The 25,255-nt window shown below is 48.1% G+C and overlaps 1 protein-coding gene across 4 annotated transcripts in view; it reads right to left on the bottom strand.

Moving 5' to 3' along the window:
* LOC147024408 (xylosyl- and glucuronyltransferase LARGE1-like) overlaps window positions 1-25,255 on the bottom strand; it is a 406,140-nt gene that overhangs the window by 192,321 nt on the left and 188,564 nt on the right. Inside the window, exon 1 of one of the 4 annotated variants that reach the window (XM_085884305.1) lies at window positions 3,267-3,287. The exons of 1 other annotated variant lie outside the window; for it this stretch is intronic. The gene's annotated coding sequence lies outside the window, so the exon portion shown is untranslated. Of the gene's footprint in view, window positions 1-2,784; window positions 2,807-2,828; window positions 2,982-3,266; window positions 3,288-25,255 lie in introns of those variants that run through there. 2 more of the 4 variants (XM_085884302.1, XM_085884304.1) reach the window with 2 other exon arrangements.

Genomic DNA, 25,255 nt, shown 5'->3' with positions numbered 1-25,255 from the left:
CCACGCCACATCATTCAGAGCGAGTTGTTCATTTTCCGGCATCCTGAGCGAGTCGTTCATGCTGTCATCCTGAGCGAGTGGTTCATGTTCCGCCATCCTGAGTGAGTGGTTCGTGTTCCGTCATCCTGAACGAGTGGTTCGTGTTCCATCATCCTGAACAAGTGGTTCGTGTTCCGTCATCCTGAACAAGTGGTTCGTGCTCCGTCATCCTGAACGAGTGGTTCGTGCTCCGTCATCCTGAGCGAGTGGTTCATGCTCCGTCATCCTGAGTGAGTGGTTCGTGCTCCGTCATCCTGAGCGAGTGGTTCGTGCTCCGTCATCCTGAGCAAGTGGTTCGTGCTCCGTCAACCTGAGCGAGTGGTTCGTACTCCGTAATCCTGAGCGAGTGGTTCGTGCTCTGTAATCCTGAGCGAGTGGTTCATGCTCCGTCATCATGAGCAAGTTGTTGTGAAATAATACTTTATTTCTGAGCCGTTTGCCATTTTAACGTTTTCTAAATTACCGAGCCAAATTTTTTCCACCTGTCACACGCAGCTGTTTATAAAGATTAATGCTAATGGACATATCCTTGAAACGTCTATGTAAATGCAACGATGTTTTTCAGTTAAAGCTACTCAAGGTTTTTGGGTTGAATACAGTATATACAGCAGTCCGTAATCACACTGATTCCAACCTGCCGATTCCCAAAAAATTGCTGCTATCAGCCAAACACGTGTGTGTGTGTGTGTGTGTGTGTGTGTGTGTGTGTGTGTGTGTGTGTGTGTGTGTGTGTGTGTGTGTGTGTGTGTGTGTGTGTTGTTCATAAAGCATAACATATTCTCTCTGCTAACTCCCCTCCCCCAACCACTCTCTCTCTCTTTGTCCCATCCTGCCTCCACCTCCTTCCAATACAGTGCAGCACCCTTCTGCTACACCTCTCTCCCTCTCTCTCTCTCTCTCTGGCCATATCCGGATGGTGGTTAAGGCTGGACGGTGTTTGTCTCCAGATGTGTCTGGGCGGGGTTTGTCTCCGGATGTGTTCGGATGGTATTTATCTCTGGACCTGTCCGGATGGGAGTTTTCTCCGAACATGGCCAGATGGTAATTTTCTCCACATGTGTCTGAGTGGTGTTTGTCTCTGGACAGCTTGGCTACGAACCTATCCGGGCGGTATTTATGTCCGGAAGGGAGCTTGTCTCCAGACGTATCTAGATGTGAGTTTGTCTCCAGATGAGAGGTAGTCTCCGGACGTGTCCGGATGGGAGTTTGTCTTCGGATGTGTCCGAGCAGTGTTTGTGTCCAGTCGGCTTGGCTCCGGATGCATCCGGCAGGATTTGTCTCCGTATATGTCTGGGCGGTGTTTGTCTCTGAACAGCTTGGCTCTGAATGCGTCTGGGCAGCATTTATGTCCAGACGGAAGATTGTCTCTGGACGTGTCTGGATGGGAGTTTGTCTCCAGATGGAAGTTTGTCTCCAGACGTGTCCGGTGGTTTGTCTCTGGGCCATGTTTCTAGTATGACTGGTAGAAAATAGATTTCACACATTATTTTGTTTCCATCTTTCCTGTTATTCCATGCAGAATCATTTTGATGAGACAGTTGTGTTCGTCTTTCGGCTGCTCCCGTTAGAAGTCGCCACAGCGGATCATCCGTTATGATCCGCAAACTGACTTGGGATAGGTTTTACGCCGGATGCCCTTCCTGACGCAACCCTGGTCGCCTCTTACGACGTAGGGATAAGGATTGGGTTTCGTCATGATTCCGAGCTGCCCTACACCCTCTCATAGCGCGGCCCAGTGCAGAGCTCCCGTCCTCAAGCGATCCTCCAACCCAAGCCTCCGAGTATCCGGATTACAGTCGCACGCCACTACGCCAGATTTGATGAGACAGTATGAATCATAATGAATGCTGCACCACATGTCTGCCTTCCCTTCCTCTCACCTCACAGTCTTCCCTTCCCCCACCCCTCTTTCCTCCCCACCCCTCCTCACTCCCCTCCCTCATTTTTCCTTTCCCCTCCACCTCTTCACTCTCCCCCTCTCTCTCTCTTCCCACCTATTTTTCTCACCCCCACCCCCCCGCCCCCGGACGTCAGTATTTCCGTCAGCAAAGCGATGAGTTGCGAGTGTTAAGAGTAAAGAGAGAGAAGGAAAAATGAGGAAAAGGGATGGAGAGAAAGAGAGAAAGAGAGAAAGAGAGAAAGAGAAAGAGAAAGAGAAATTGTGTGTGTGTGTGTGTGTGTGTGTGTGTGTGTGTGTGTGTGTGTGTGTGTGTGTGTGTGTGTGTGTGTGTGTGTGTGTGTGTGTGTGTGTGTGTGTGTGTCAGTGTCCATAACAAGGTGAGACCATACTGTTTGGAAAATAATCACAAATACATTTCGTAAAATGTCTTCTGCACTACAACTGCAAACAGTCAGATATCATGTTTTTCATGTAATTTTCAAATCATATTTACTTTGAAGTATTCGTGTAAACTCATGGTGGTTTCAATCTTTTGGCTAATAGAAATCCAAAGCAGGAAATTTTCTCACACCATGTCAAGATCATTCTAAGACTGTGCGACTACAAGCTCGGCCTTGTCATCTTCAAAAGCTTCAAAGTGTTAATGATCTTATGAAGTTATCAAAGCACTTGCAGAATGCTTGTATAGGTTCTATGTTGCTTGTCATACAAAAACCGAAAGTTAAATGCAATCAAACAAACAATAAATAATAAATAAGAAAAATTTCCAACTCCTCGTTCCTTAATCGTGATTCCACGGCTTATTTCGGTGAACGCTACTAGGTGACTGTTTTATCAAAACTCACGAAGCCGCAGTATGCCATTAAAGTTTGGTTTGACAGCAAAACACCTGTGAGGGAGGACAGGCACAGGAAATGGTACGTTGTGCTGTGTTGAACTCGATGATATCTCCTCAGTCACTTGCTCCAGTAGGTCCTAAATGATCAAGCAGTCTGTGCAATAGTGTAAGGGCCAAACATTAGCCCATCCTTCTAGCCAATAAGCTCCAAGGGTTACTCCCCCACCTATGTCAGTGTTTTCAATCCTACTCCACTCACCGCCCACCCCTCCTCCCCCCACCCTTCCCTCACCAAAATGGCTGTTCTCAGGTATGTAAGCATAACAAAAGGTGAGTTATCTCCACATGCCTGGGCTCCAAGCAACATCCACTCGGGCAAGGCTTGGCATGTTAGCTGCAGAGTGTCTTTTTGAAAATATTAGTGGAATGCTTTCACTACTTTTGAGCTTTGAAGGTAACATTTTGTCATTAAAAAGCAAAAGCACTTACCTCCTGAGCTGTCAATCCACTTGCATTTTACTGCCACGGAGGAATCAGAAACAGTGCCAATTGAAATGATCAATCAAAACACTCCCGTTGCTTCAGTTAGTATCTCCAAAATACCACACTCTGCCAGGTCTCCTAAATAACTACTGAACCGTTACATCCCTCCCACTTTCAATGCTCTATTTCCACATCTTTGTGTCCCCATGCTTCCCCATTAACCTGCTCTGCCAGTTTCCTTTCCTGCTTCCTCTTAATCCCATATTTTAATATACTTCTCTAACTCTGTGCTTCTTCTCCTCTCTCTGCCAGCACCTCTCATCCCCCATAATTTTTTCTCAAAGCACTACTTCCTTCATATTTTCACTTCAATTTCTGACCTACACACTAAAGTCTCGACACACCTCCCACAGTCCATAGTGTCGAGCAATTTTTCCATTCTATACTTTCAAAGACCTGCCATCATTTATCAGCAGGGCAGCATAGCCATCAACAATAAGGGAAGCAGAACAAACGAGGGCCCATTCCATGGCCTGGTGAAAAGGTCTCAAAGAGAAACAGAGGTCGAGCTTGGTTGCTGAAGCAACGCCTCTGGGAGGCGGCGATTGATCCAGCCGTGTCACTCACAGTGGCATGCTCATCACAAGAAACATCCTCAAGTCCCGCCTCGGTGTGGAATGCGAGGGTCAATTGTCAGATGGGAGTTATCAATATTTAAGCATGGTTCATCAAAGCCATGCACAACCATGACCCATGCAGAAACGTGTTTTGGCTTTTCAGAAGTCTAACGCTTTGAACATAATTGCATGAAAACTTGCTGTTTTTAATTTGAATGTCTTTAAAATTATGTAAGAACATGAATATAGAACATCAAATCTGTATTTGCAAAAGTGTCTGAGAAATCAATGCAGTTACCAGATGCAATTTTTAAAAATTAAGCAGGGAATTTCTCATCTCAAGTTCAGGAGGCCTGCAAAAACACAATTGCTTCCACCAACAAAACAACAGCTTTTCTGCTTTCTGTGTTCACTGTAGATTTATAAGAGTTACAATAAGATGCCCTAAAATGGGAGTTGAAGTTGTTCCTGTATTGATGATTTCAAGCAACGAGATAACGTAAACAAATGGAGGAATCATACGACAAAAAAATGTCAAAAAGTTATCTAGCAAAGTTTGTGAGCAACATTTCAAGGGAAATTTAAAAGTTAGAGTGAAAAATGAGAGTACAGCTGCTGCAGAGGGCCAACTGCAGGCAGTGTCAGCAGGTTTCCCTGGGATTACAGGCAGCTGCTTTGCCTTCAGACCAGCCACAAGAGGTTACATTTGCATTAAGATGTATCCTGAATGCATCAGAAAGGTTGAATTAATAATAACCATTTTGGCCAAATCATTCCTGTGCTGTATGGTTAAGCAAGAGACAGTTCATTTACATTACAATTAGCTTTGATAATACCATAACATTACACTATAACAGGTGTATACAATGAACATATGGAATTAAAATGCATGCATTGTTATTTCGCAAAATATTTTTTGCCACAACAGTGGCAAAAATCCATCACCTGTCCCATCAAGTATAGAACAGTGCTGCCAAGTAATACAGCTAGAAATTAAAAAAGTTAAATTTCTGGCCTGTTGAGCATTTCAATCTGAACCCATGGCTCATGATGCTGGATTTCCATGGTTTTTAGTGGAGTACACAAAATCTTGATTCAGAGAAGAGGTAATGGGACATTGAGGGTAATATACGGATAGTGGGATGGTGAAGAAACAATTAAAAAATAAACAGGTAAAATAATAAATTGGAAATGAGAAAATGAGAGAAAATGAGAGAGAGAGAGAGAGAGAGAGAGAGAGAGAGAGAGAGAGAGAGAGAGAGAGAGAGAGAGAGAGAGAGAGAGAGAGAGAGAGAGAGAGAGAGAGAGAGAGAGAGAGAGAGACACACACACACACACACACACACACACACACACACACACACACAGAAACAAAGACCGAACCCGTGCTGATAAAAGGCCGAGGTGTGGGGGGTTTACAAGTGTTGAAAAGATCACAGGTGTAAAATGGAAGATAACAAGAGATGCTGGTGTACTGTTGTCAGGAAACCCTGGTGGGAGAATTGGGCTTACAGTGACTTCATGAGGATATTCCACAGGGAACAAAGGAGTGGAGGTGAGCAGAAAGTCTGGATTTTGGAGGTTAACAATGAGAGGGTTAATGGCAGAACTCATCCAACCTGGAGAGGCTGGGAAGGGGTGGAAGGCCAAAATGGCAGGTGTAGCAAGACCAGAATAAGAAAGTGGAAGAAAACAGAGGACATAAATTGTTTGCGATGTGAGAGTAATAGGCAGCCAGCATATTTGTCTCTTTGGGAGAGATGCAGATGATATTGAAAGCTTTAGATGCCATAAAATCCAGATTCAAATCCCATAAATGAAGCTTACTTATCCGTTGAGAGAACAATGTATATGACCAATCAAAGTAAAACAGTCATTTAACTAAGGTATAACAGAAAGACAATTTTCCAATAAATAAATTGATTGCCAAAAATGTACATGGTGGCCCGTCTCTTTGGTGGCATGGTAGTTGTTGGGATTTTCGAAAACTGCAAAAAAACATTGCCACATTAACTTCCTGTAACAACCATTCTGCACATGACGGGATCTGATGTGGCAGAAAATTATGGGATCAATTTTCGGGAACAATGCACCAAATTGAACACTTGTTCATGTTGCAGGTACAGTCAAATGCAGGGTTGCTGCAGATCCCATGTGCTATGTACTCCTTTCTTGGCAGCTCTAGGTCAAACGGTTTGCACTTGCATAAAGGACAGACAATCAGACAGGCCAATATATGTATGTATTGTATATATACATATATATATTGTTGCGGTTCTCAGAACCGCATGCATCCAATAGACAGTGGTCCCAAGACAGTTATTCCATTATTATATGTCGAGATAGTCCCTTTTCTTTTGTCGAGCGGGACAACAAGGGAGCGCGTTGTGATGATGTCATAGCTAGGTTTGCTTACATAATTTTTTTTCATTTCGTCTCTACTCTTCTTTTCGTCTGATTATTCCTGAGGTAAATCTGAGCCACGTGCGCCTTCGCTGTGAGGTGGGCCCTCATGGAGGCCAGCGTGTGTGGCGCCGCTGTGAGGAAACGACGGCGCAGAGCCCTCGTTCCCAAGCAAGCCCTAAACCCAACGTGTGCAGCGAGTCATATGGTGCACTTAGCAGTGAGGGATTATCGATTCGAGCTTCCGATGATCTGAGGAAGATTGCCGGTTGCATTAAAAAGGCATACGAATGAATACCTTATAAGAGGATGCACAAATGGTGTTTTTCACAACACAGGAAACACAGCCAAAACGACGCCCATGCTGCACGAAACACGTACGGAGGCCGATAAAGGCGACTCCACGCCATGTTGGGTGGGATACGAGTCTGCGAGGGCGAAGGCTGCGCGTTCCTTTTCAACCTCAATATGTGACGCATATTGGTGTTCGCCCCATGCACACGCTAGCGGAGTCGTGCGAGCACGGGCGCTGGCCACGTGTATAATGGCCGAACCCCGCACACAGTATAGAATATGCTCGAAGGCAGACACATACGCCGCTCGCGAAACATGCATGGATTTATCCAAAACGATGTACCTTCGGCCCTCGCTGGCAGCAGCGGATTCCCCACAGATGGTGAATGTCTTCTCGTCTCTACAGCCAGTGAAGCTGCGATCGAGCTGGGGAATGTACAGTGCGGGCCGCGTTGGTGCGCACGTTGATCGGCGCTGGTCGGACGCCCGAGTGGGCATGCAAGACCCTCTTCCAGTTGCCAGGGCACGACCCGGGGTTTTTTACAGGATGATTCGCGTGCCAATTTGGTGTGGGCGATTCGTGTCATGCCGTGGGGTCGGAGAGGAGTATTGCCGTTTTCTTTGATGGTCTCACCGGAAACGAAGTGAGGCGGTTTCCGGGCAAAGTTAGAGGGCCACATGAGGGGTCGGGGCCAATCGGTGCGCCCGATTCAGGTGATGACGTTTCTATTCTGGGTGGACCTTCGCCCCCGCGTGGTAAGTTCTATAAAGGTCGGAGCGGACCTTCTGCCTTCCTCTTTCGCTCACTCGATCTGGCCTCGTGCTCGTCCCTCGGCACGACCCGCCTCCTGCTGTCTGGATTTCGCCTCCTCATCTCCACCCCCACGACGTCAACCCCATCCGCCTACCTGGTCCAGCCTACCATTCCATCCACGCACCCGGGACTCAGCCCCTTCTCCACTCAAGCCCCTCCTTCACGAACACGGTCTCCACATGCTCCGCTGAAGCCAGAGACGACGTGCAAGCTGTCAGGTGCCACACAACGGAGCATCCCCACCAAAACGTATCGGTGGCGTGTCGTGCTATCAAGCACAAAGGTACCAATAACGTAGCCTCAACTCCTTTCCCTTCTCATTTCGATACTTCCTCTTCATCGGGTTTTGTGTGTGTCTGGGTGTGTCTGTGTGTGTGTGTGTGTGTGTGTGTGTCCTGGTGTGTGTGTGTGTGTCCTGGTGCCTGTCTGCTTAACTTTGACTGCAGAAGATAGTTATTGTTATTATTTTTGCATCAAGTCTGCTCTGTGTCCCTTTTGTAAGTTGCTTGTTTATTTGCTGCACCACACATCTCTCCCCTATCTCTGCACAACACACCCCAATAAATCTTGATCGTGCCACATACCATTCCTCGCTCATTGTTAATAAATTATTATTAGGAATGTTCCCAGCTCATTTTGTCTTTTCTTCCATTGATCCAGCATGGTCCAAATCCTAGTTTATCCAGGACTTTATTCCCAACGATCCATTCCTTTTCGCCAGAACGTCCTTGGCAGTGTCGCTCGGCTGCATCTGATCCGGTAAAGTGATCCGGTCCGGTGGAGTGATCCAGTTCAGACAGGCGTACCGAAGGCGTGTTCCCCGGTAATTAAACCACGTGATTAGGTAATCCGATTAACCCATAGACGGGAGGACCCGAGGTCACGTAGTTGAGTTATTGGCGTCCACGGTCGGTTAAGCGACCCGCCGCGTCACGGAATTATCCGTGTGCAACGGCTTACAATTCCGGGGAGTCCGGTGGGAACCGAGATAGCTTTCCCCACCGAGTGGTCTTCTCACCTGACCCCCGGCCCGCAACAATATATATGTATATATATACATGTATATATATATATATATATATATATATATATATATATATATATATATATATGTATATTGTTGTGGTTGACGAAATTCGCAAACCACCATTCAGGTCCCTTAGGTGAGATATCTCGGTAAGTATATGTGTAGTCAGGCCCAAACCCGTTGTTTAGAGGGAATAAATGTCATTCATGCGGGCTGCGACCCTTCTAGATAGCCGTTTTTCTTTTACTATCTTTATTTTGGACCAGCCGCCATTACTACCACCACCAACCACGTCTCAACAGCCATCACACAACAACCACCAACCGCAACGCCGCTTCACAACAACAGCCACGACCTTTACCGTCACAACTCGCCCTCGCAACCATCGCCTCACCGTCATTCCCACGCCGCTTGTGGGCACCGATACTGGACTCGTGCAGGGCGCGCACCGAGCAGCGGGTGCAGAGGCACAGCCTTTCCGAAGAAAACGGATCAAAAACGACTCACGCCCACTTCTGTTCCGTCCTATCGGCGAGCGTGGGGCGATTTGGCCCCGCCTCCAGGTGCGTTGGAGTAATATCGCTATATGCAAATTCATGGATCAAAAACATTCACGCCCACTTTTCCTCGGTCCAATGGGGAGCCAGTTAGAGGTGAAGGGTCGGAGGTAAAGGGTCGAAGGTGAAGGAGCGAGGCCACGGGGCATATAAGGGGCTGCGTTCGTCAGTCAAGGCAGTTAAGAGTTCGGAGTCGGTGGAGTTGGGAAAAGAAGTAGTAGTAGTCAGTCAAGTTAAGAGTTCGGAGTCAGTGAAGAGTTGGGACGAGTCAAGAGAGGAGTCGGAGAAGGCGGTTGGACGGAGCTGTGGAGAGGTGGCGGCGGCGAAGGCGGTCGAGGGGGTGCTCGTGTCGGAGTCGGGGAGCTGCGGAGGGAGAGGCCGGCGGGGCGACCGAGGTCGGGGTGGAGACGCTCGTCGCGGGACCCGAGACAGGGAGATATCCTCCTTCCCCGAGCATCAACAACCCCCTCCTGTTTCCCCCCGCGCTGAGATAGTGCGAGAAGGGGGCCCCGTTCCCACCCCCTACCAGACACTGTCCGCGAGGCCCGCGGAGTCGGGGCGCCACCGCCATCTTGCGGCTCATCATCAGACGGGTAGGCCCGACGCGGTCTCGGCCCCAGGCCCGCCTACCCCCCTCATCCTTGAGGGTGGTGCTTTTCTTTTGCTTTGAGTGTATGTGTTGTCGGCGCCGTCTGTGAAGTAAAACTGTATCAGTGTTGCCGTGTGCTCGGTAGTCGGTTAGATCTGCATTGTTGCATTTGCTTTTTGTGCATTATTGTGTGTTTCTTCTTCTTCTTTTACATTTGCTTTTGGTGTAATTGTATATGTGTGCTTTCCGTTCATCGAGAAATAAATGTGCTTTATGTTGAACTGTTTTCCCGTTTCGCTTCCTCTTTTCCTTTATTGAATCTCCATCTTACTTCACGTAAAGGGTTGGTCGTGGGCTAAATACGCCCAATAATTAATCGAACCGTCGAGGCCGACGATAACACCGCTCGGTTATCCCGATAGTACGGAACGGGTCGCTTAAAGTGGCCCGTGTCCGAAGTCGACCTGCGGCGAGGTGCGATCGCCCGGTCTACCCTCCGTGTGGGTACTTAGGTAGGTCGAATTTGGCGAGCAACCCTATCCCACGCGGGGCCGATTGGCACGATCGTGGTGAGGCCGAAAGGTCCACCCGTGACTAGTTCCCGGCGTTAGTCCGAGAGGGTCACGACGGGATTGTCCGTCCGGTGGGCGACGTGCCGCGATTCGAGTTACGTGGCCGTTCGCACGCCGGCGGGCGCGAATCCGCAACACTGGTGTCAGGTCGTGCGATATAAACTCATCGCCCTCCTCGCGGCACTGGTATCGGAGAACGGGAAAACGGGCTCTCCTGTCTCCAGCTAAATTCACGGGAATCGGTCCAGAGGTGAGAGGAGCGACCCCCGGTTCCCTCCAAATTACGAGCGTGGTGAGTGGTGTGGTGGCGATTGTGCCGGAGTACGTGCTTCCCGGCACGCCGTGTGTAAAAGGGGCACCGCAAGTGGAAGAGGCCGTGTGTGTGGATGAAACGGCCAGTATGGATGAAACACCGCGGTTGAGTGCCCCCGCGTGTGTGAGTGAGGCACGGTGTATGAGTGAGGCACGGTGTGTGGATGAGGAACCGCGGGTGAGTGCCCCCGCGTGTGTGAGTGGTGTGGTTTGTGTGAGGGAAATGGCACGAGTGAGTGGAAGGCCGCGAGTGAGTGGAGCCACGTGTGCGAGGGAGATGGCATGCGTGAGTGAACGGCCGAGTGCAAGGGAGACCGTGTGTGTGAGAGAGCGGTATGTAAGGGAGATGTCGGTCGGCATGTGTGAACATGCAGCCGCGTCTCCCGGTGTGAGTTTAATGGTGAGGTGTGTAAGCGTCGTAACACGCGGGAGTGCGTGTGTGGAATGGAGACGGAGACTGCGACAGAGGAAAGAAAGCCGAGTAGCGGCTGTAGTTGTTTCGGGGACCGTGCCGGGTTCACCCAGCATTGAGCACGAGGTCCGTGCTGTGCAACGCAAGAGGCCCCACGTGCTCGCTTGCGAGAGTGAAGTCCCGGTCCGGAAATGCACGCGGTGGATTTGCCGATCCCGCGGACGGACAAAGTTTAGGCAGGATTACGGATTTGGACCGGACGGGTTCTCCACGCGATCGTGTGTGTTAAGCTCCAACGGGCAAAGCACATGTGTTCGCGTGGGGAACCCCTCGAGACGTGGGGCTTGTGTTTTTTTGATGCGCACGGTGACGTCATGGCTGCACGTGGGGTTGGAATCCGGCAGGAGGGGTATCCCTGCCGGATGGTACCGTCCAAGGAGGGACGAGGTACACGTGCAGTTGCATGACGTCACGGGCAGGTGCAAAGTGCGCGAGCTGCGAGTTGCCGCGCTGGTGCTGCACAATTAGAAAAAAAGAAAAAGCAAGCCTCACTTTCGGGTGCACAGGATTCCCGGGCAAGGGGTGGAAGACCCCCTTGACCAGGGCACAGGATGGAAACTAGTTAGGGGGAAGGGTTAGCTTAGTTAGACCGACTTCATGGGGCAGGGGTAAGTCCTCATGGAGTCCGTGGAATGGATTAGTTAGAGGGATTGTAGCCAGATTTAGGTGGGGAAATGATTTTTTATTGATTTGGAGACAGTGACAGATTATGGATGCGTAGAGGGGACGTAGTTTAGCTACGTAGTGTTAAAAGGAACGTGCTATAGTGTAAGGGACGACGTGGGAGCACGAGTTAGTTAGGGGAGGTAGTTAGAAGGATGGCAGAGTTCAGCGGTGTGTGTGTTGAAGAGTTGTGAGGTGAGTACATGATGAGTGAGTGAGGCCAGCGGGTCTGTGTGAATGGAGCGAATGGGGAATGCATGGTGCGATGAGTGATTGGGGGGAGGAGTGACTCCCGCCCAAGGGACCCCGGGGTCAGTGTAATGTGAGTTAGGGGGTTAGTTAAATTGAAAAATGGAGGTCGTTTTGTTGTTGGTGTGAATGTAGGCTTGAAACCCGTTTGGAGGGGTGCAGGAGCCCTGTTGACGGGCTGGGAGGGTGGCTGCGAAAGGTGAGTGTCGCTGAGTGGGTACCCCGGGCACCAGGCTAGTCGGCCGTAGTAGGCCAAGGGCCCATGGGGGGCCGGGATAGCGTAGTGGGCACGGGTGCGCCTGCTTGGTGCGGGGGCCCGGGGCGCCATTAGCCGCATGGGCAGTGTTGTGGGCACGGGTGACCCTCGGAAAGGGGCCTGGGAAGCCAGCCTTCCACGTGTGCGTTTCAGGGGAGGTGCCATGGGGGGCACTCCCCGGTGTTAAGGAGCTGGTAGGCTCAGAGGCAGTGTAGTGCCCGGGGGTGCCATCGTCGGAGAATCGGCAGAGGGTCGTGCCTGCCAAAGGGAGCCACGTGTCCCAGCCATGAGACCGTGTGAGGGTACGGAGAGAAAATTGGGGGGCGAGGCCTGGAATTGTGAGGACACCAACACAGGCGACGGGAATCTGGGTTGTTAGAACCAATAGCTTAAGCGAGAGGCGCTTGTTGAAAGCCCCGGGGTAGTTTAACAGTTAAATGGTTAGGGTAGATAGGAAGTGTACCCCTCCGCACCATCCATCCATCCCCTCGCTCTCGTTGTGGGCCGCTGGACCCACTTTGGTTATAGATCGCTGAAGTCTGGGGAGGCCATCCTGGGGCTTCGTTGGGCCTCGACACAGGACGTTAGCTCTCCCTTATTCCCCTCCAGGAAGGGAACGTAGGGGTTGGGAGTAGGCTAGGTGACAGGATAGGTTAGCAGAACAAAGACGATAAAGGGGGTTAGGGGACGATTTATAGTGGGGAAGTAAAAATAAAAAAATAAGTTGGGGCTAAATTGGGGTTTGACAAATTAAGGGAGTGGGTATAGACAATGACAGGCAAAGGCGATAGGTTGGGAGGGAGATGGTAGGGTAGGTCCGAGCCCGCCTTCCGTGTGGCCAGCACCACCGCACTCCCTCCACCAACCTCCACTGAATGGCAAAGGCTGGCCAGCTTCATCTGCTGGCTGTGTTGCTGTAAGGCCTGTGCCGGCCCACTTCATCTGCCGGCTGGCTGTTTTTCTTCAAGGCCTGTGCTGGCCCACTTCATCGGCAGCTGTTGTGTTGCTGCAAGGCCTGTGCCGGCCGGATCATCTGCAGCTGTGGTGCTTCAAGGCCTGTGCCGGCCAGTTCATCTGCCGGCTGTGTTTGCCTGCAACGGCCTGGTTCTGCAGGCTGTGTTTTCCTGCTGCCTTTGCCATGCCATGCCATGCCCACTGCCCACGTGCACCAGCCCCGTTCAATTTTGCTTTGCCCCCCCCCCCCTGTTCATTTCAATGCGCGCCGGGATCATCGTAAAAGCAACAGTTTGCAAGCTGCGAGAACTGCCCTGTTGGCAGCTACAACACGGGCCTGCAGTGGCGGCCCGTGCACCGTGTTTGCGTGCATCCATTCATCCATCCATTCGTTGTGTTCATTGCGTGTGCCACTTGAGCTGGCACGGAGACTGCGTTTGTGCAGCCCATGCACCGTTGTGGTTCACTGCGTTCAGTTAAAAAGGGAAGGCCTTGGACTGCGTGTGAGCAGCCGGCCACGTTCCCTGTCACCTGCATTGTTTGAGCCAGAGACTGCATGCGAGCAGCCTGGCTCCCTGCTAACTGCTTTCTTTTTGCAGAGTCCATTGATCCTGGGCCATGGTTTAGTGTAAAATTTGTAAGTTAAGGTTAAGATGTACTGTAAATATGAGTGCGCCCCCGGCATGTATGTCTTAGCGCCGGCAATTTTATTTAAGTAGTCCGTGTGAGTGAGTTTGTTTAGGTAGTTACTCAGCCCTCAGGTTATTTATTTTGGGGACACGAATACCATGAATGTCGCACTCAGGGATCCGTAGGTAAAATGTACTAGGGGAAAACGACACATGATGGCACACGAAAATTTGACGACTCGGGACGAGTCTGTAAAAAGGGGAGGGGGTAGTGTTGTGGTTGACGAAATTCGCAAACCACCATTCAGGTCCCTTAGGTGAGATATCTCTGTAAGTATATGTGTAGTTAGGCCCAAACCCGTTGTTTAGAGGGAATAAATGTCATTCATGCGGGCTGCGACCCTTCTGGATAGCCGTTTTTCTTTTACTATCTTTATTTTGGACCAGCCGCCATTACTACCACCACCAACCACGTCTCAACAGCCATCACACAACAACCACCAACCGCAACGCCGCTTCACAACAACAGCCACGACCTTTACCGTCACAACTCGCCCTCGCAACCATCGCATCACCGTCATTCCCACGCCGCTTGTGGGCACCGATACTGGACTCGTGCAGGGCGCGCACCGAGCAGCGGGTGCAGAGGCACAGCCTTTCCGAAGAAAACGGATCAAAAACGACTCACGCCCACTTCTGTTCCGTCCTATCGGCAAGCGTGGGGCGATTTGGCCCCGCCTCCAGGTGCGTTGGAGTAATATCGCTATATGCAAATTCATGCATCAAAAAGCATTCACGCCCACTTTTCCTCGGTCCAATGGGGAGCCAGTTAGAGGTGAAGGGTCGGAGGTAAAGGGTCGAAGGTGAAGGAGCGAGGCCACGGGGCATATAAGGGGCTGCGTTCGTCAGTCAAGGCAGTTAAGAGTTCGGAGTCGGTGGAGTTGGGAAAAGAAGTAGTAGTAGTCAGTCAAGTTAAGAGTTCGGAGTCAGTGAAGAGTTGGGACGAGTCAAGAGAGGAGTCGGAGAAGGCGGTTGGACGGAGCTGTGGAGAGGTGGCGGCGGCGAAGGCGGTCGAGGGGGTGCTCGTGTCGGAGTCGGGGAGCTGCGGAGGGAGAGGCCGGCGGCGCGACCGAGGTCGTGGTGGAGACGCTCGTCGCGGGACCCGAGACAGGGAGATATCCTCCTTCCCCCGAGCATCAACAACCCCCTCCTGTTTCCCCCCGCGCTGAGATAGTGCGAGAAGGGGGCCCCGTTCCCACCCCCTACCAGACACTGTCCGCGAGGCCCGCGGAGTCAGGGCGCCACCGCCATCTTGCGGCTCATCATCAGACGGGTAGGCCCGACGCGGTCTCGGCCCCAGGCCCGCCTACCCCCCTCATCCTTGAGGGTGGTCTTTTCTTTTGCTTTGAGTGTATGTGTTGTCGGCGCCGTCTGTGAAGTAAAACTGTATAAGTGTTGCCGTGTGCTCGGTAGTCGGTTCGATCTGCATTGTTGCATTTGCTTTTTGTGCATTATTGTGTGTTTCTTCTTCTTCTTTTACATTTGCTTTTGGTGTAATTGTATATGTGTGCTTTCTGTTCATCGCGAAATAAATGTGCTTTATGTTGAACTGTTTTCCCGTTTCGCTTCGTCTTTTCCTTTATTGAATCTCCATCTTACTTCACGTAAAGGGTTGGTCGTGGGCTAAATACGCCCAATAATTAATCGAACCGTCGAGGCCGACGATAACACCGCTCGGTTATCCCGATAGTACGGAACGGGTCGCTTAAAGTAGCCCATGTCCGAAGTCGACCTGCGGCGAGGTGCGATCGCCCGGTCTACCCTCCGTGTGGGTACTTAGGTAGGTCGAATTTGGCAAGCAACCCTATCCCACGCGGGGGCCGATTGGCACGATCGTGGTGAGGCCGAAAGGTCCACCCATGACTAGTTCCCGGCGTTAGTCCGAGAGGGTCACGACGGGATTGTCCGTCCGGTGGGCGACGTGCCGTGATTCGAGTTACGTGGCCGTTCGCACGCCGGCGGGCGCGAATCCGCAACAATATATATGTATTTATGTATATATGTATACATATATATGTATTTATATATATATATATATATATATATATATATATGTATATATATATATTTATGTATATATATATATATATATATATATATATATATGTATATATATATTTATGTATACATATATATATATATATATATATATATATATATATATATTATGTATACATAAATATATATATATATATATATATATGTATACATAAAATATATATATATATATATATATATATATATATATATATATATATATATATATATGAGCACCAGTTGTACTGGGCCCGGTGTATGCCCCGGTTAGAATAGGTGTACCAAATCCCTGTGTGTCGTAAGAGGCGACCAGGGTTGCGTCAGGAAGGGCATCCGGCGTAAAAACCTATGCCAAATCATTATGCGGACAACAAAACGAATTTCCATACCGGATCGGTCGAGGCCCGGGTTACCAACGACCGCCACCGGTACCGGTGTTCAGCAGGGTACCAGTGGAAATTGTGCTACTGCTGGGCGAAGGAGGAGAAGGAGACTGGGAAGGCGAGTCCGGAGGCAGTGGGAGAGGGGGAAGGGTAGAAGTGTGGAGGTGAGAGTTGGGACTCTGAATGTTGGGACGGAGTATATCGGGAGAAGGATGTTGAAGATGGAGCCGCCAGGCAGGAGGAGAAGAGGAAGGCCAAAGAAGAGGTTCATGGATGCGGTGAGGGCGGACATGCGGGTGGTTGGAGTGTCAATGGAAGATGTGGAGGATAGAGCGAAATGGAGACAGTTGGTCCGCTGTGGCGACCCTAACGGGAGCAAGCCGAATGAGGAAGAAGAAGATATATATATATATATATATATATATATATATATATATATATATATATATATATATATATATATATATATATATGGATATATATATATATATATATATATATATATATATATATATATATATATATGTATATATATATATATATATATATATATATATATATATATGGATATATATATATATATATATATGTATATATGTATATATATATATATATATGTATATATGTATATATATATATATATATATATATATATATATATATGTATGTATATATATATATATATATATATATATATATATATATATATGTATATATATGTATATATATGTATATATATGTATATATATATATATATATATATATATATATATATATATAAATATATATATATATATATATATATATATATATATATATATACTCTGGGTCAGAATGCAGGAGAGTGTGTCGGAGTGGTGCTGAGGTGTCGTCCACCAGACGGCGGTCTCCTTGGGTTAACCTGAGGCAGTCCCTTCGGGTGGGTGTCTGGAATGTCCTATCCCTAAGAGAGGATGATCATCTGTCTCTGTTATCATGTGAGCTCAAGCGTTTGGACATCGGTATTGCAGCACTCTCTGAGGTTCGGAGACCGGATTGCGACGAGATAATGGTGGGTGGTTACACCTACTATTGGTCTGGTCGCTCTGATGGTTACCATGCTCAAGGAGTTGCTGTGGCTGTGTCCAATGAGCTGACCCCAATGATAATTGAGGTAACACCGGTCAACGAGTGTATTATGAGACGAAGGATTCGTCACTCCTTAGGTGTCATTTCCCTGGTCTCTGTTTATGCTCCGACTGAGGCGAGTGACCTCACCGTGAAGGACACATTCTATGCCACGCTTGAGTCTGTGGTTGATCAGTGCCCCAGACGAGATACACTTCTAGTCTTGGGGGATTTCAATGCATCGACTGGAACTGATAGGGATGGTTATGAGGTGTGTGTTGGTCCCCATGGGTCAGGAACTATGAACCAGAATAGTACTAAGTTCCTTGACTTTGCAAGAAGTCATGGACTTAGGGTGGCTGGTTCATGGTTTCAGCACCCACAAGCTCATCACTGGACTTGGTATTCCAACGCTGGCGGTGCGCAAAGGAGATTGACCATGTCCTCGTTGATGGTCGCTGGAGGATGATCCAGAACTGCAGGGTCTACCGGAGTGCTCAGTTCCTCAATACTGACCACAGGCTTGTTGCAGCAGCTCTAAAGCTGCACCTGAAATCCGGGAGAATGTTACCATCCCAGCCGAGGCTGGATGTCGGCAAGCTCAAGGATGAGAGGGTAGCTGAGGAGTTTGCGAACAGGCTGAGTGGACATTTGGGGGGTCTGGGTGCTTTGGGGTGTAGTGAAGAGTTGTGGAGTGCCTTCAAGACCACTGTCCTTGATGTTGCCGGTGGATGTGTGGGAACTCACCGCAGGGCAAAGAAGAGTTTGTCTCTCAAGGGACACTGGATACCATTGACCAGAGTCGCAGGGCCAGGCTGAATGGCAGAGCTGAGCTGTTCAGGGAGCTGAGGCGTAAAACTGTACGTGTACTAAGGGTGGACTAGGAGGCCTATGTCCGAGGAATCTGTGAGGGGGTAGAGCATCACCCGTGGACAGGTGATTCTCGTCCCACTTACAGGTGAATTTGCACACTGCGTTCATCCAAGCCCATCCCTCGGAGCACTGCAGTTAGAGTAGAGAGTGGTAGGCTCTTGACAGAGGAGTCTGAAGTGAAGGCCCGCTGGGCCGGTTACTTTGAGCGGTTGTACCAGGCTGATCCACCAGCTGTCAAGTTGGACGTCAAGTGTGTTACAATCCCTGTTGCTGACCCTCCAATCAACTGTGGTCCACCTTCGCTTGTGGAAACACGGGCTGCGGTGAACCGGTTGAAATGGGGTAAAGCTCCAGGAATCTGTGGCATCCATGCCGAACTTCTCAAGGCTGGTGGAAATGCTGCACTCATTTCGTTGCATGCAGTTTTGTGCTCTGCCTGGAACACAGGCATCATCCCAACTGATTGGAAGAGGGGCCTTGTTGTCCCTCTCTGGAAAGGGAAGGGTGATCGCCAAGACTGCAACAACTACTGAGGGGTGACGCTGCTCTCAGTGCCGGGCGAGGTCTTTGCTCGGATAATTCTTGATTGGGTTCGCCACCATCTGCTTGAGCACCAGCGTCCAGAGCAGTCAGGCTTTACACCAAAGAGGTCAACGATTGACCGCATCCTTGCTCTTCAGGTCCTCACCGAACGCAGACGAGAGTTTCGGCAGGGGCTGCTTGCAGCCTATGTTGATCTCTGTAAAGCGTTCGATTCAGTGAATCGGGATGTCCTCTGGAGGATTCTTGGTCTTCGTGGGGTGCCACCAAAACTGATTGATCTGATGTCTGAACTCTACTCTGGTACTGAGAGTGCTGTGAAATGTGGTGGTACCATCTCTGACTTATTTCCAGTTGGTACTGGAGTTCGTCAGGGGTGTGTACTGGACCCCACACTTTTCAGCACTCATATGGACTGGATTCTCGGGAGGATGTTGGAGAGATCAAGCTGCGGTGCATCGTTTGGGAATGTCAAGATCTCGGACCTTGATTTCGCAGATGATGCATTTATCTTTGCGGAGACTTTAGACATCCTTTCGGGAGCCCTGGAGGTACTGAATGAGGAGTCGGAGCTGCTGGGATTATGGGTTTCTTGGGTCAAAACTAAGATCCAGGCTTTCAATGACATCATGGATGCTGCTGTCCTGTCTGTGCCTGTTTGTAGTGAAGATGTTGAGGTCGTGGAGAGATTCACTTACCTTGGCAGTGATATTCATGTCTCTGCTGGCTGTGAGTCAGAGGTCAATAGACGTCTGGGTTGGACCTGGGAGTCATGGATTCACTGGATTATGGGGTGTGGTGCTGCTGGTACCTGTCCGGGAGGACGAAAGTCCGAGTCTTCAGGTCCTTGGTGCTTCCAGTCTTGCTCTATGGATGCGAGACTTGGACTCTGACCAAGGATCTGAGATGGAGACTTAATTCCTTTGGTACCAGGTCTCTTCGGAGAATCCTTGGCTATCGCTGGTTGGATTTTGTGTCCAAAGAGCAGTTGCTGAGAGAGACTCGGATGAGATTTGTTACCTGCATAGTCCGTGAGCGTCAGTTGCGGCTGTATGGACATGTGGCTCGTTTTCCTGACGCTGATCCTGCTCACCAGATTCTCTCAGCGAGGGAGTCTCGTGAGTGGAGGAGGCCAATGGGCCTACCAGGTGCCTCGTGGTTGCAGCAGGTTAACCGGCATCTCAAGGAGATGGGGATGGGCCTGGCATCTGCCTGGGGGATGGCCAGACGGAGGCCCCTGGATTACCGGTGGAAAGTGGACGCAGCGACGCGCTGTTCTGGCACATGCTTCCATACCTGACCTGACCTGTCCCCTATACTCTTCAGCCTCGACACCGAATGCCTCATGCGGGAGTGGTATGAATGCACATCACACCTAAGGGCACTAAATGTAAGTGGTGTCTCTGTAAAGGAGATCAGATATACCGATGACCTAGTGATGATGACACTATGCAGAGCTGACGCAGAAGAGATGCTTGCTATCCTGGGTGACAATATCAGATAGGTATGGGCTCGTCATTCATCCTGGCAAGATGGAATACATGGTTGTCCAGCCAACAATGGATGACAACGTGATCACATTTACTGCTTGATACCAATTTCCCATGTCACATCTTTCAAGTACCTTGGCGTGTCGATGAACCACACTCAAGATGACAGCAAGGAGGTGCGAAAGCGGATAGCTATTGGCAAATCCACCCTTAAGCACTACAAATACCTGCGTTCCACCTGTGTCAGCCTCGAAACAAAGGCACAGCTTGCTCAGTCACTAATCATGTCAAGAGTACTGTATGGTGCCACCACCGTGTCGTTTAAGGCAACCGACATCAGGCAACTAGATGGCTTCGGCCCAACCATCTGGCAATACCTGCTCAACGCAGTGGCAGATTAACATTTTCTGGGCCTTCGGCTTAAGGTGGAAAGAGATTATTTTTTGCTCTAAAACGAATCAAGAACTACCGAAGGTCAACAATGAAAGACGAAAAGCTTAACTACTTCTCATTGATGCACATCGAGTCGGAGCATTTGCGTAAAATTTACAGTCAGGATATTATTAATGAATTCGCAGACAAAAAATGTCGCAAATTAAAATTTTACATTTTATTTTTCGATTATTAATACGGATCTTTAGAGCATGCATTTGTGGCAGAAGTGCCTTCATGTTGATCTTATTTAGTTTTCGTTTTAATGTGATAAAAAGCAAAATTGTTTCAGTTTTCTTTTTTAAATTTGATTTTACTTCCGGATTAATGTATTTTAATTTTTATGGATCTCGTTTTCCAAAATAAATACTTTTGTTTGATTGTTATTTCTAACCTATACACATATTTTTGGCAGACCCCTAAGGCCTAAGACACCCAGACTTAGGTTTCAAGCCTATGCAGCCTATAGGGCAATCTGCCACTGAATCAACATCAAGTAGAATGACCATGTTACAAACGAGAGTGCAATGGAGATGATCGGTGACTGATGATGCCTCAGCAGTAGCAATGTGACTGAACACAAGGCAGCATGGCTCGGTGATGTGATTCTGCACGGTGGACTGGCAGCAGCTGTTGAGGATGGCATTCTAGAGGGATGTTGTCGTTCGGAAGGTTGACCAAAGATGCATGGGGTTGACAACATCCAAGAGTAGTCAGGGTGCAATATCAATAAACTAAAAGTGGCAGTGCTGGAAAGACGGATTGTGTCAAAAGCGGCGGCAGTGGTTTCGATGGTGTATTATTTCAGGAGGCGTCCACGAGCTTCTGCCAATGCCGAATGATGCTGACGATGATGTCATTGTTAGCACCCTATATACTACAAGGGGAGTTGATGACATATGTAAAGTTTCAATTTTTTTCATTTAGCGGTTTTGGAGAAAAAGATGTCCAATTTTTTCCCTTTAATCCAAAATGGCTGGCATACCACTTGACCTATGACAACAGAGTTATCAATAAAATATTCTCCATGGGGAGTCCTCCTATGTTTAAAGTTTTGCATTGATTGGCCAAGCAGTTGCAAGGAAAAACCTTTTTAAAGTGAAAATATATAGATGCGGATGTGGGACACACACACACACACGCGCGTACACACACACACACACACACACACACACACACACACACACACACACACACACACACACACACACACACACACACACACACACACACACACACACACACACACACACACACACACACACACACGTCTTGCATCCCTATCTGGGCAAGACTAAGTTATTGTTATTGTTGTGTTTTTCAATTTGCTGATGGATCCAAACTGTTTTCCTCACTTTTGTCTCTCTGTCAGCTCTCACAAAAACGACAAGGCCCTAAATATCGGCATAAATTTCTTGAAAATGTCGTTGCATTTTAAATAATAATAATAATAATAATAATAATAATAATAATTTAAACAACAATTTTAACAGTACAGTATTTAGAGTGAAGTTGTACAGGTGTTCAATGTATGAGGATAAAAGGCTGCTGCTATAATACTGTTTCAAAGGTAACTGTATAACCTTTTAAACTTTCTTTAAACTTCCTGCAAAGGTCCGTGGAAAAGAAGCAGAAAAATAGCTGTGCCGGCATAACCATCAATGTGATTGATGAGATGACTTCTTGGATGGAAATACAATAAAATTCACAGGAGAATTCCAATAAATATTTTTGAATCTTTTCATATTTCCCTTTTTAAAAATTCTGCATCATATCGCAATCGAATAAAATGCCACTTGCAGTATTCATGCCACCAGTTGAAAAGCCGACTCTAAGTCACCATGCAACGTACTTGCTTGGTCGCTAAATATATTGGATGTCTCCCTTTGATGTTACTTTCATTCTGTTCATCTGTTGTCCGTGAATAAGTATCTTGATGGGATTCTGCAGAGGTTGTACATTGACCTGTGTGCTGTCGAGCCTGGGTTCCATTCTCAACCTGACTAAACTGCTGGATTGGTGCTTTGAAGGCACCACGTCGTGTTACAAAGTCCCTCGGATGGAAAATAAACTGAGCATCCCATCTGATGGCATTCGTTGGTGGACGTTAAAGAACGCACGGTGTGTTTTAACAAAGAGTAGGTGAGATATTGCTGTCACCCTGAACAAGTTCCAAATTCCTGCTCTCATCTACAGGGGGGGGGGGGCAATGCATCTTGCGCTGGTATAGTTGCACCCATAGAAGTTGATTGAACCTGTAGGGCAAACTCATAAATATTTTCTCACCCAACATGCATACAACACAAACTAATGACCGTTTGAGTAACACCTTTGCTGGAAATTCCTTGAGGCTGTTTATTTTTTTTTTTAAGTTTTTTTTTTCAACTTCTCTTTCAGTGAAGCATTCACATTTTTAAAAAATACTAGGTTTAACATTTGGCAGCACGTGTAACAATATTGTATTGCTTTTTTTGTTCATGTTGACAACAACTTGCTGTAAACTTACAACAAATGTAATTGAATTATAGAAACGTTTGAATATGACAAATAAATGGCTTTTTCCTTGAAGAAAGATGCTTGCATCTCACCTAATAACAGTCAGGAGCCTATGCTAATATGGGTCACAATAACGAAAAGAAAATTATCCAGTAATTACAAAATTGCCTCGAAGTGTCATGGTTTTCCTCAATCTATAATAATAAATGTCAGTGTGTGTCAGTGTGTCAGTCAGTCAATCAGCGTGTCTCCTCCATAATTACAAAACCATGAAACCTGGCGGCCCCAAACTTTGCATGAGAGCGAAGAGAACTCCAAGGGAGTGCATGAATGAAAATTGGGTGTTTGGGTTAGTTAAAAAAACCCTTTTTGAAGATAATTAACAGCCTTATATAATTATCCTTTATGAAGGCTTCATCCTTGGTCAGCCCATTGGTCAGCTGGCTCTCTCACGCAGGGGTCTTAATTCACCATTTATTTTGGCCTGCTCAACAATGCCTTGATTTGGAGCAGGTTGCAATGTTTTTTTTTTTTCATGATGAAGAACTTAAATTTTTATTTTCACTTTGTTCACTCAATATCATCGAATGCCTGATCATCATGCATACAAATCGCTGCACACATCGCTTTTGTAAGTGCCATAGTTTTCAAATTGGGAGCTTGGTCCGATTTTATGCATTAGATGATGCGATTGTACACAATGGCCTCTCACAGACAAATTAAAATACAGTATATAATCGAAGTATGATTTCGGTTTTGAGGATCGGATCACGTGGACTAAATAACTGTCAACATCTGGAGTGAAATCTGAAAAAGTTAAGTAAACAGCGATGCTTTGGTTTTTGCAGGTGTGTCCCATTAACAAACAGCTTGCTATTGTTTGCCGAGCCAGCCGTTCCTTATCAACCGTTTTGTTGTAGTGCTTAAATCACTTGACAAGTGCTCTACAAGCTGCTTCATTGTTCATTTGCAAGCCAGGGCGATACACGGCAAAAGTACTCACTCTGTCACGTTGAATACATTGATCGACGTACAATGTTCAGACCGCACCCACCTGTGTTGGGCTCCGCAGTGTCATGCAGTGCCTCGGGTGGTGGCTCACCCACTGAAAAAATTAAATGTTTCGTTTTTTAAAGTTTCTTTAACCGTTTTGTTGGAGTGCTTACTTGAGTGCTTAAGCCATTTGGTGAGTGCTCTACAAGCTCCGATCTCTTCAAGCCAATCTCTTCGAGAGGGGAGGGGAAGGCAGAGTGAAGAAGGGGAGGAGGGAGTGTGAGGGGCAGTATGAGGAGGGGGCAGCGTGAGAGGAGGGGGCAGCATGAGAGGAGAGGGCAGCATGAGAGGAGAGGGCAGCGTGAAAGGAGGGGGCAGCATGAGAGGAGGTGGGGGCAGTGTGAGAGGAGGGGAGGGCAGCGAAAGGGGAGGGGAGTGCAGCGCGGGGGAAATGGGAGGGAATGGGAAGGCAGTGTGAGGGGCAGGAAAAGCAACATGAGGGGAAGGCAGTGTAACGGGAGGGTGGGCAGCATACCACGGCATAACTGCGGTGATAAAACATGCCCAAGCAGCAACGTTTTCTTGAACTGAATTGTGGAATTGAAACGAGTAGTAGTGCCGACTGCTTTGAAAAAACAAAGCTTTCATTTATGTAATTCACAGATTCTTTGACACCCCTTTTTCTCCTTGACCTCTGGAGAGTTATATGGTGGTGGATGGAGTTTGGAAGTTGGATAGCATGAGAGGAGGAAAGGGAAGGCAGTGCGAGGGGAGGGGACGGCAACGTGAGGGGAGGGGGAGGAAAGGCAGTATAAGGGGAATGGAAGGAAGCATAAGGGAAATGGAAGACAGCGTAAGGGGAATGGAAGGCAGCGTAAGGGGAATGGAAGGCAGCATAAGGGGAGGGAAGGCAGTGTAAGCACAAGGGAAGATGCATGAGGGGAAGGCATGCAGCATACCAGGGCATTATGGGGGTGATAAAATGCGCCCAAACAGCAACGTTTTCTGTTTAACCACCGTGTTCCACATAACACCGGGCGGGAGCATTCAAAAATTAAAACCCATGCTATCTAGTTGGCAAAGGCTTGCCTACATGCATGCCCCCACCCCCATATGCATTCCTCCAACCTTCTCACATGCAGGCACGCACAAACCCCACGGAGTTTCATTTGTACC

The sequence above is a fragment of the Eptatretus burgeri genome, chromosome 6 (genome assembly GCF_056783735.1).
Source record: "Eptatretus burgeri isolate ZD-2024b chromosome 6, Ebu_testis_v1, whole genome shotgun sequence".
Classification (NCBI taxonomy): Eukaryota; Metazoa; Chordata; class Myxini; order Myxiniformes; family Myxinidae; genus Eptatretus; species Eptatretus burgeri.
The sequence above is the reverse complement of the archived record's forward strand: the minus strand, read 5'-3'. Positions and strand labels throughout refer to the sequence as shown.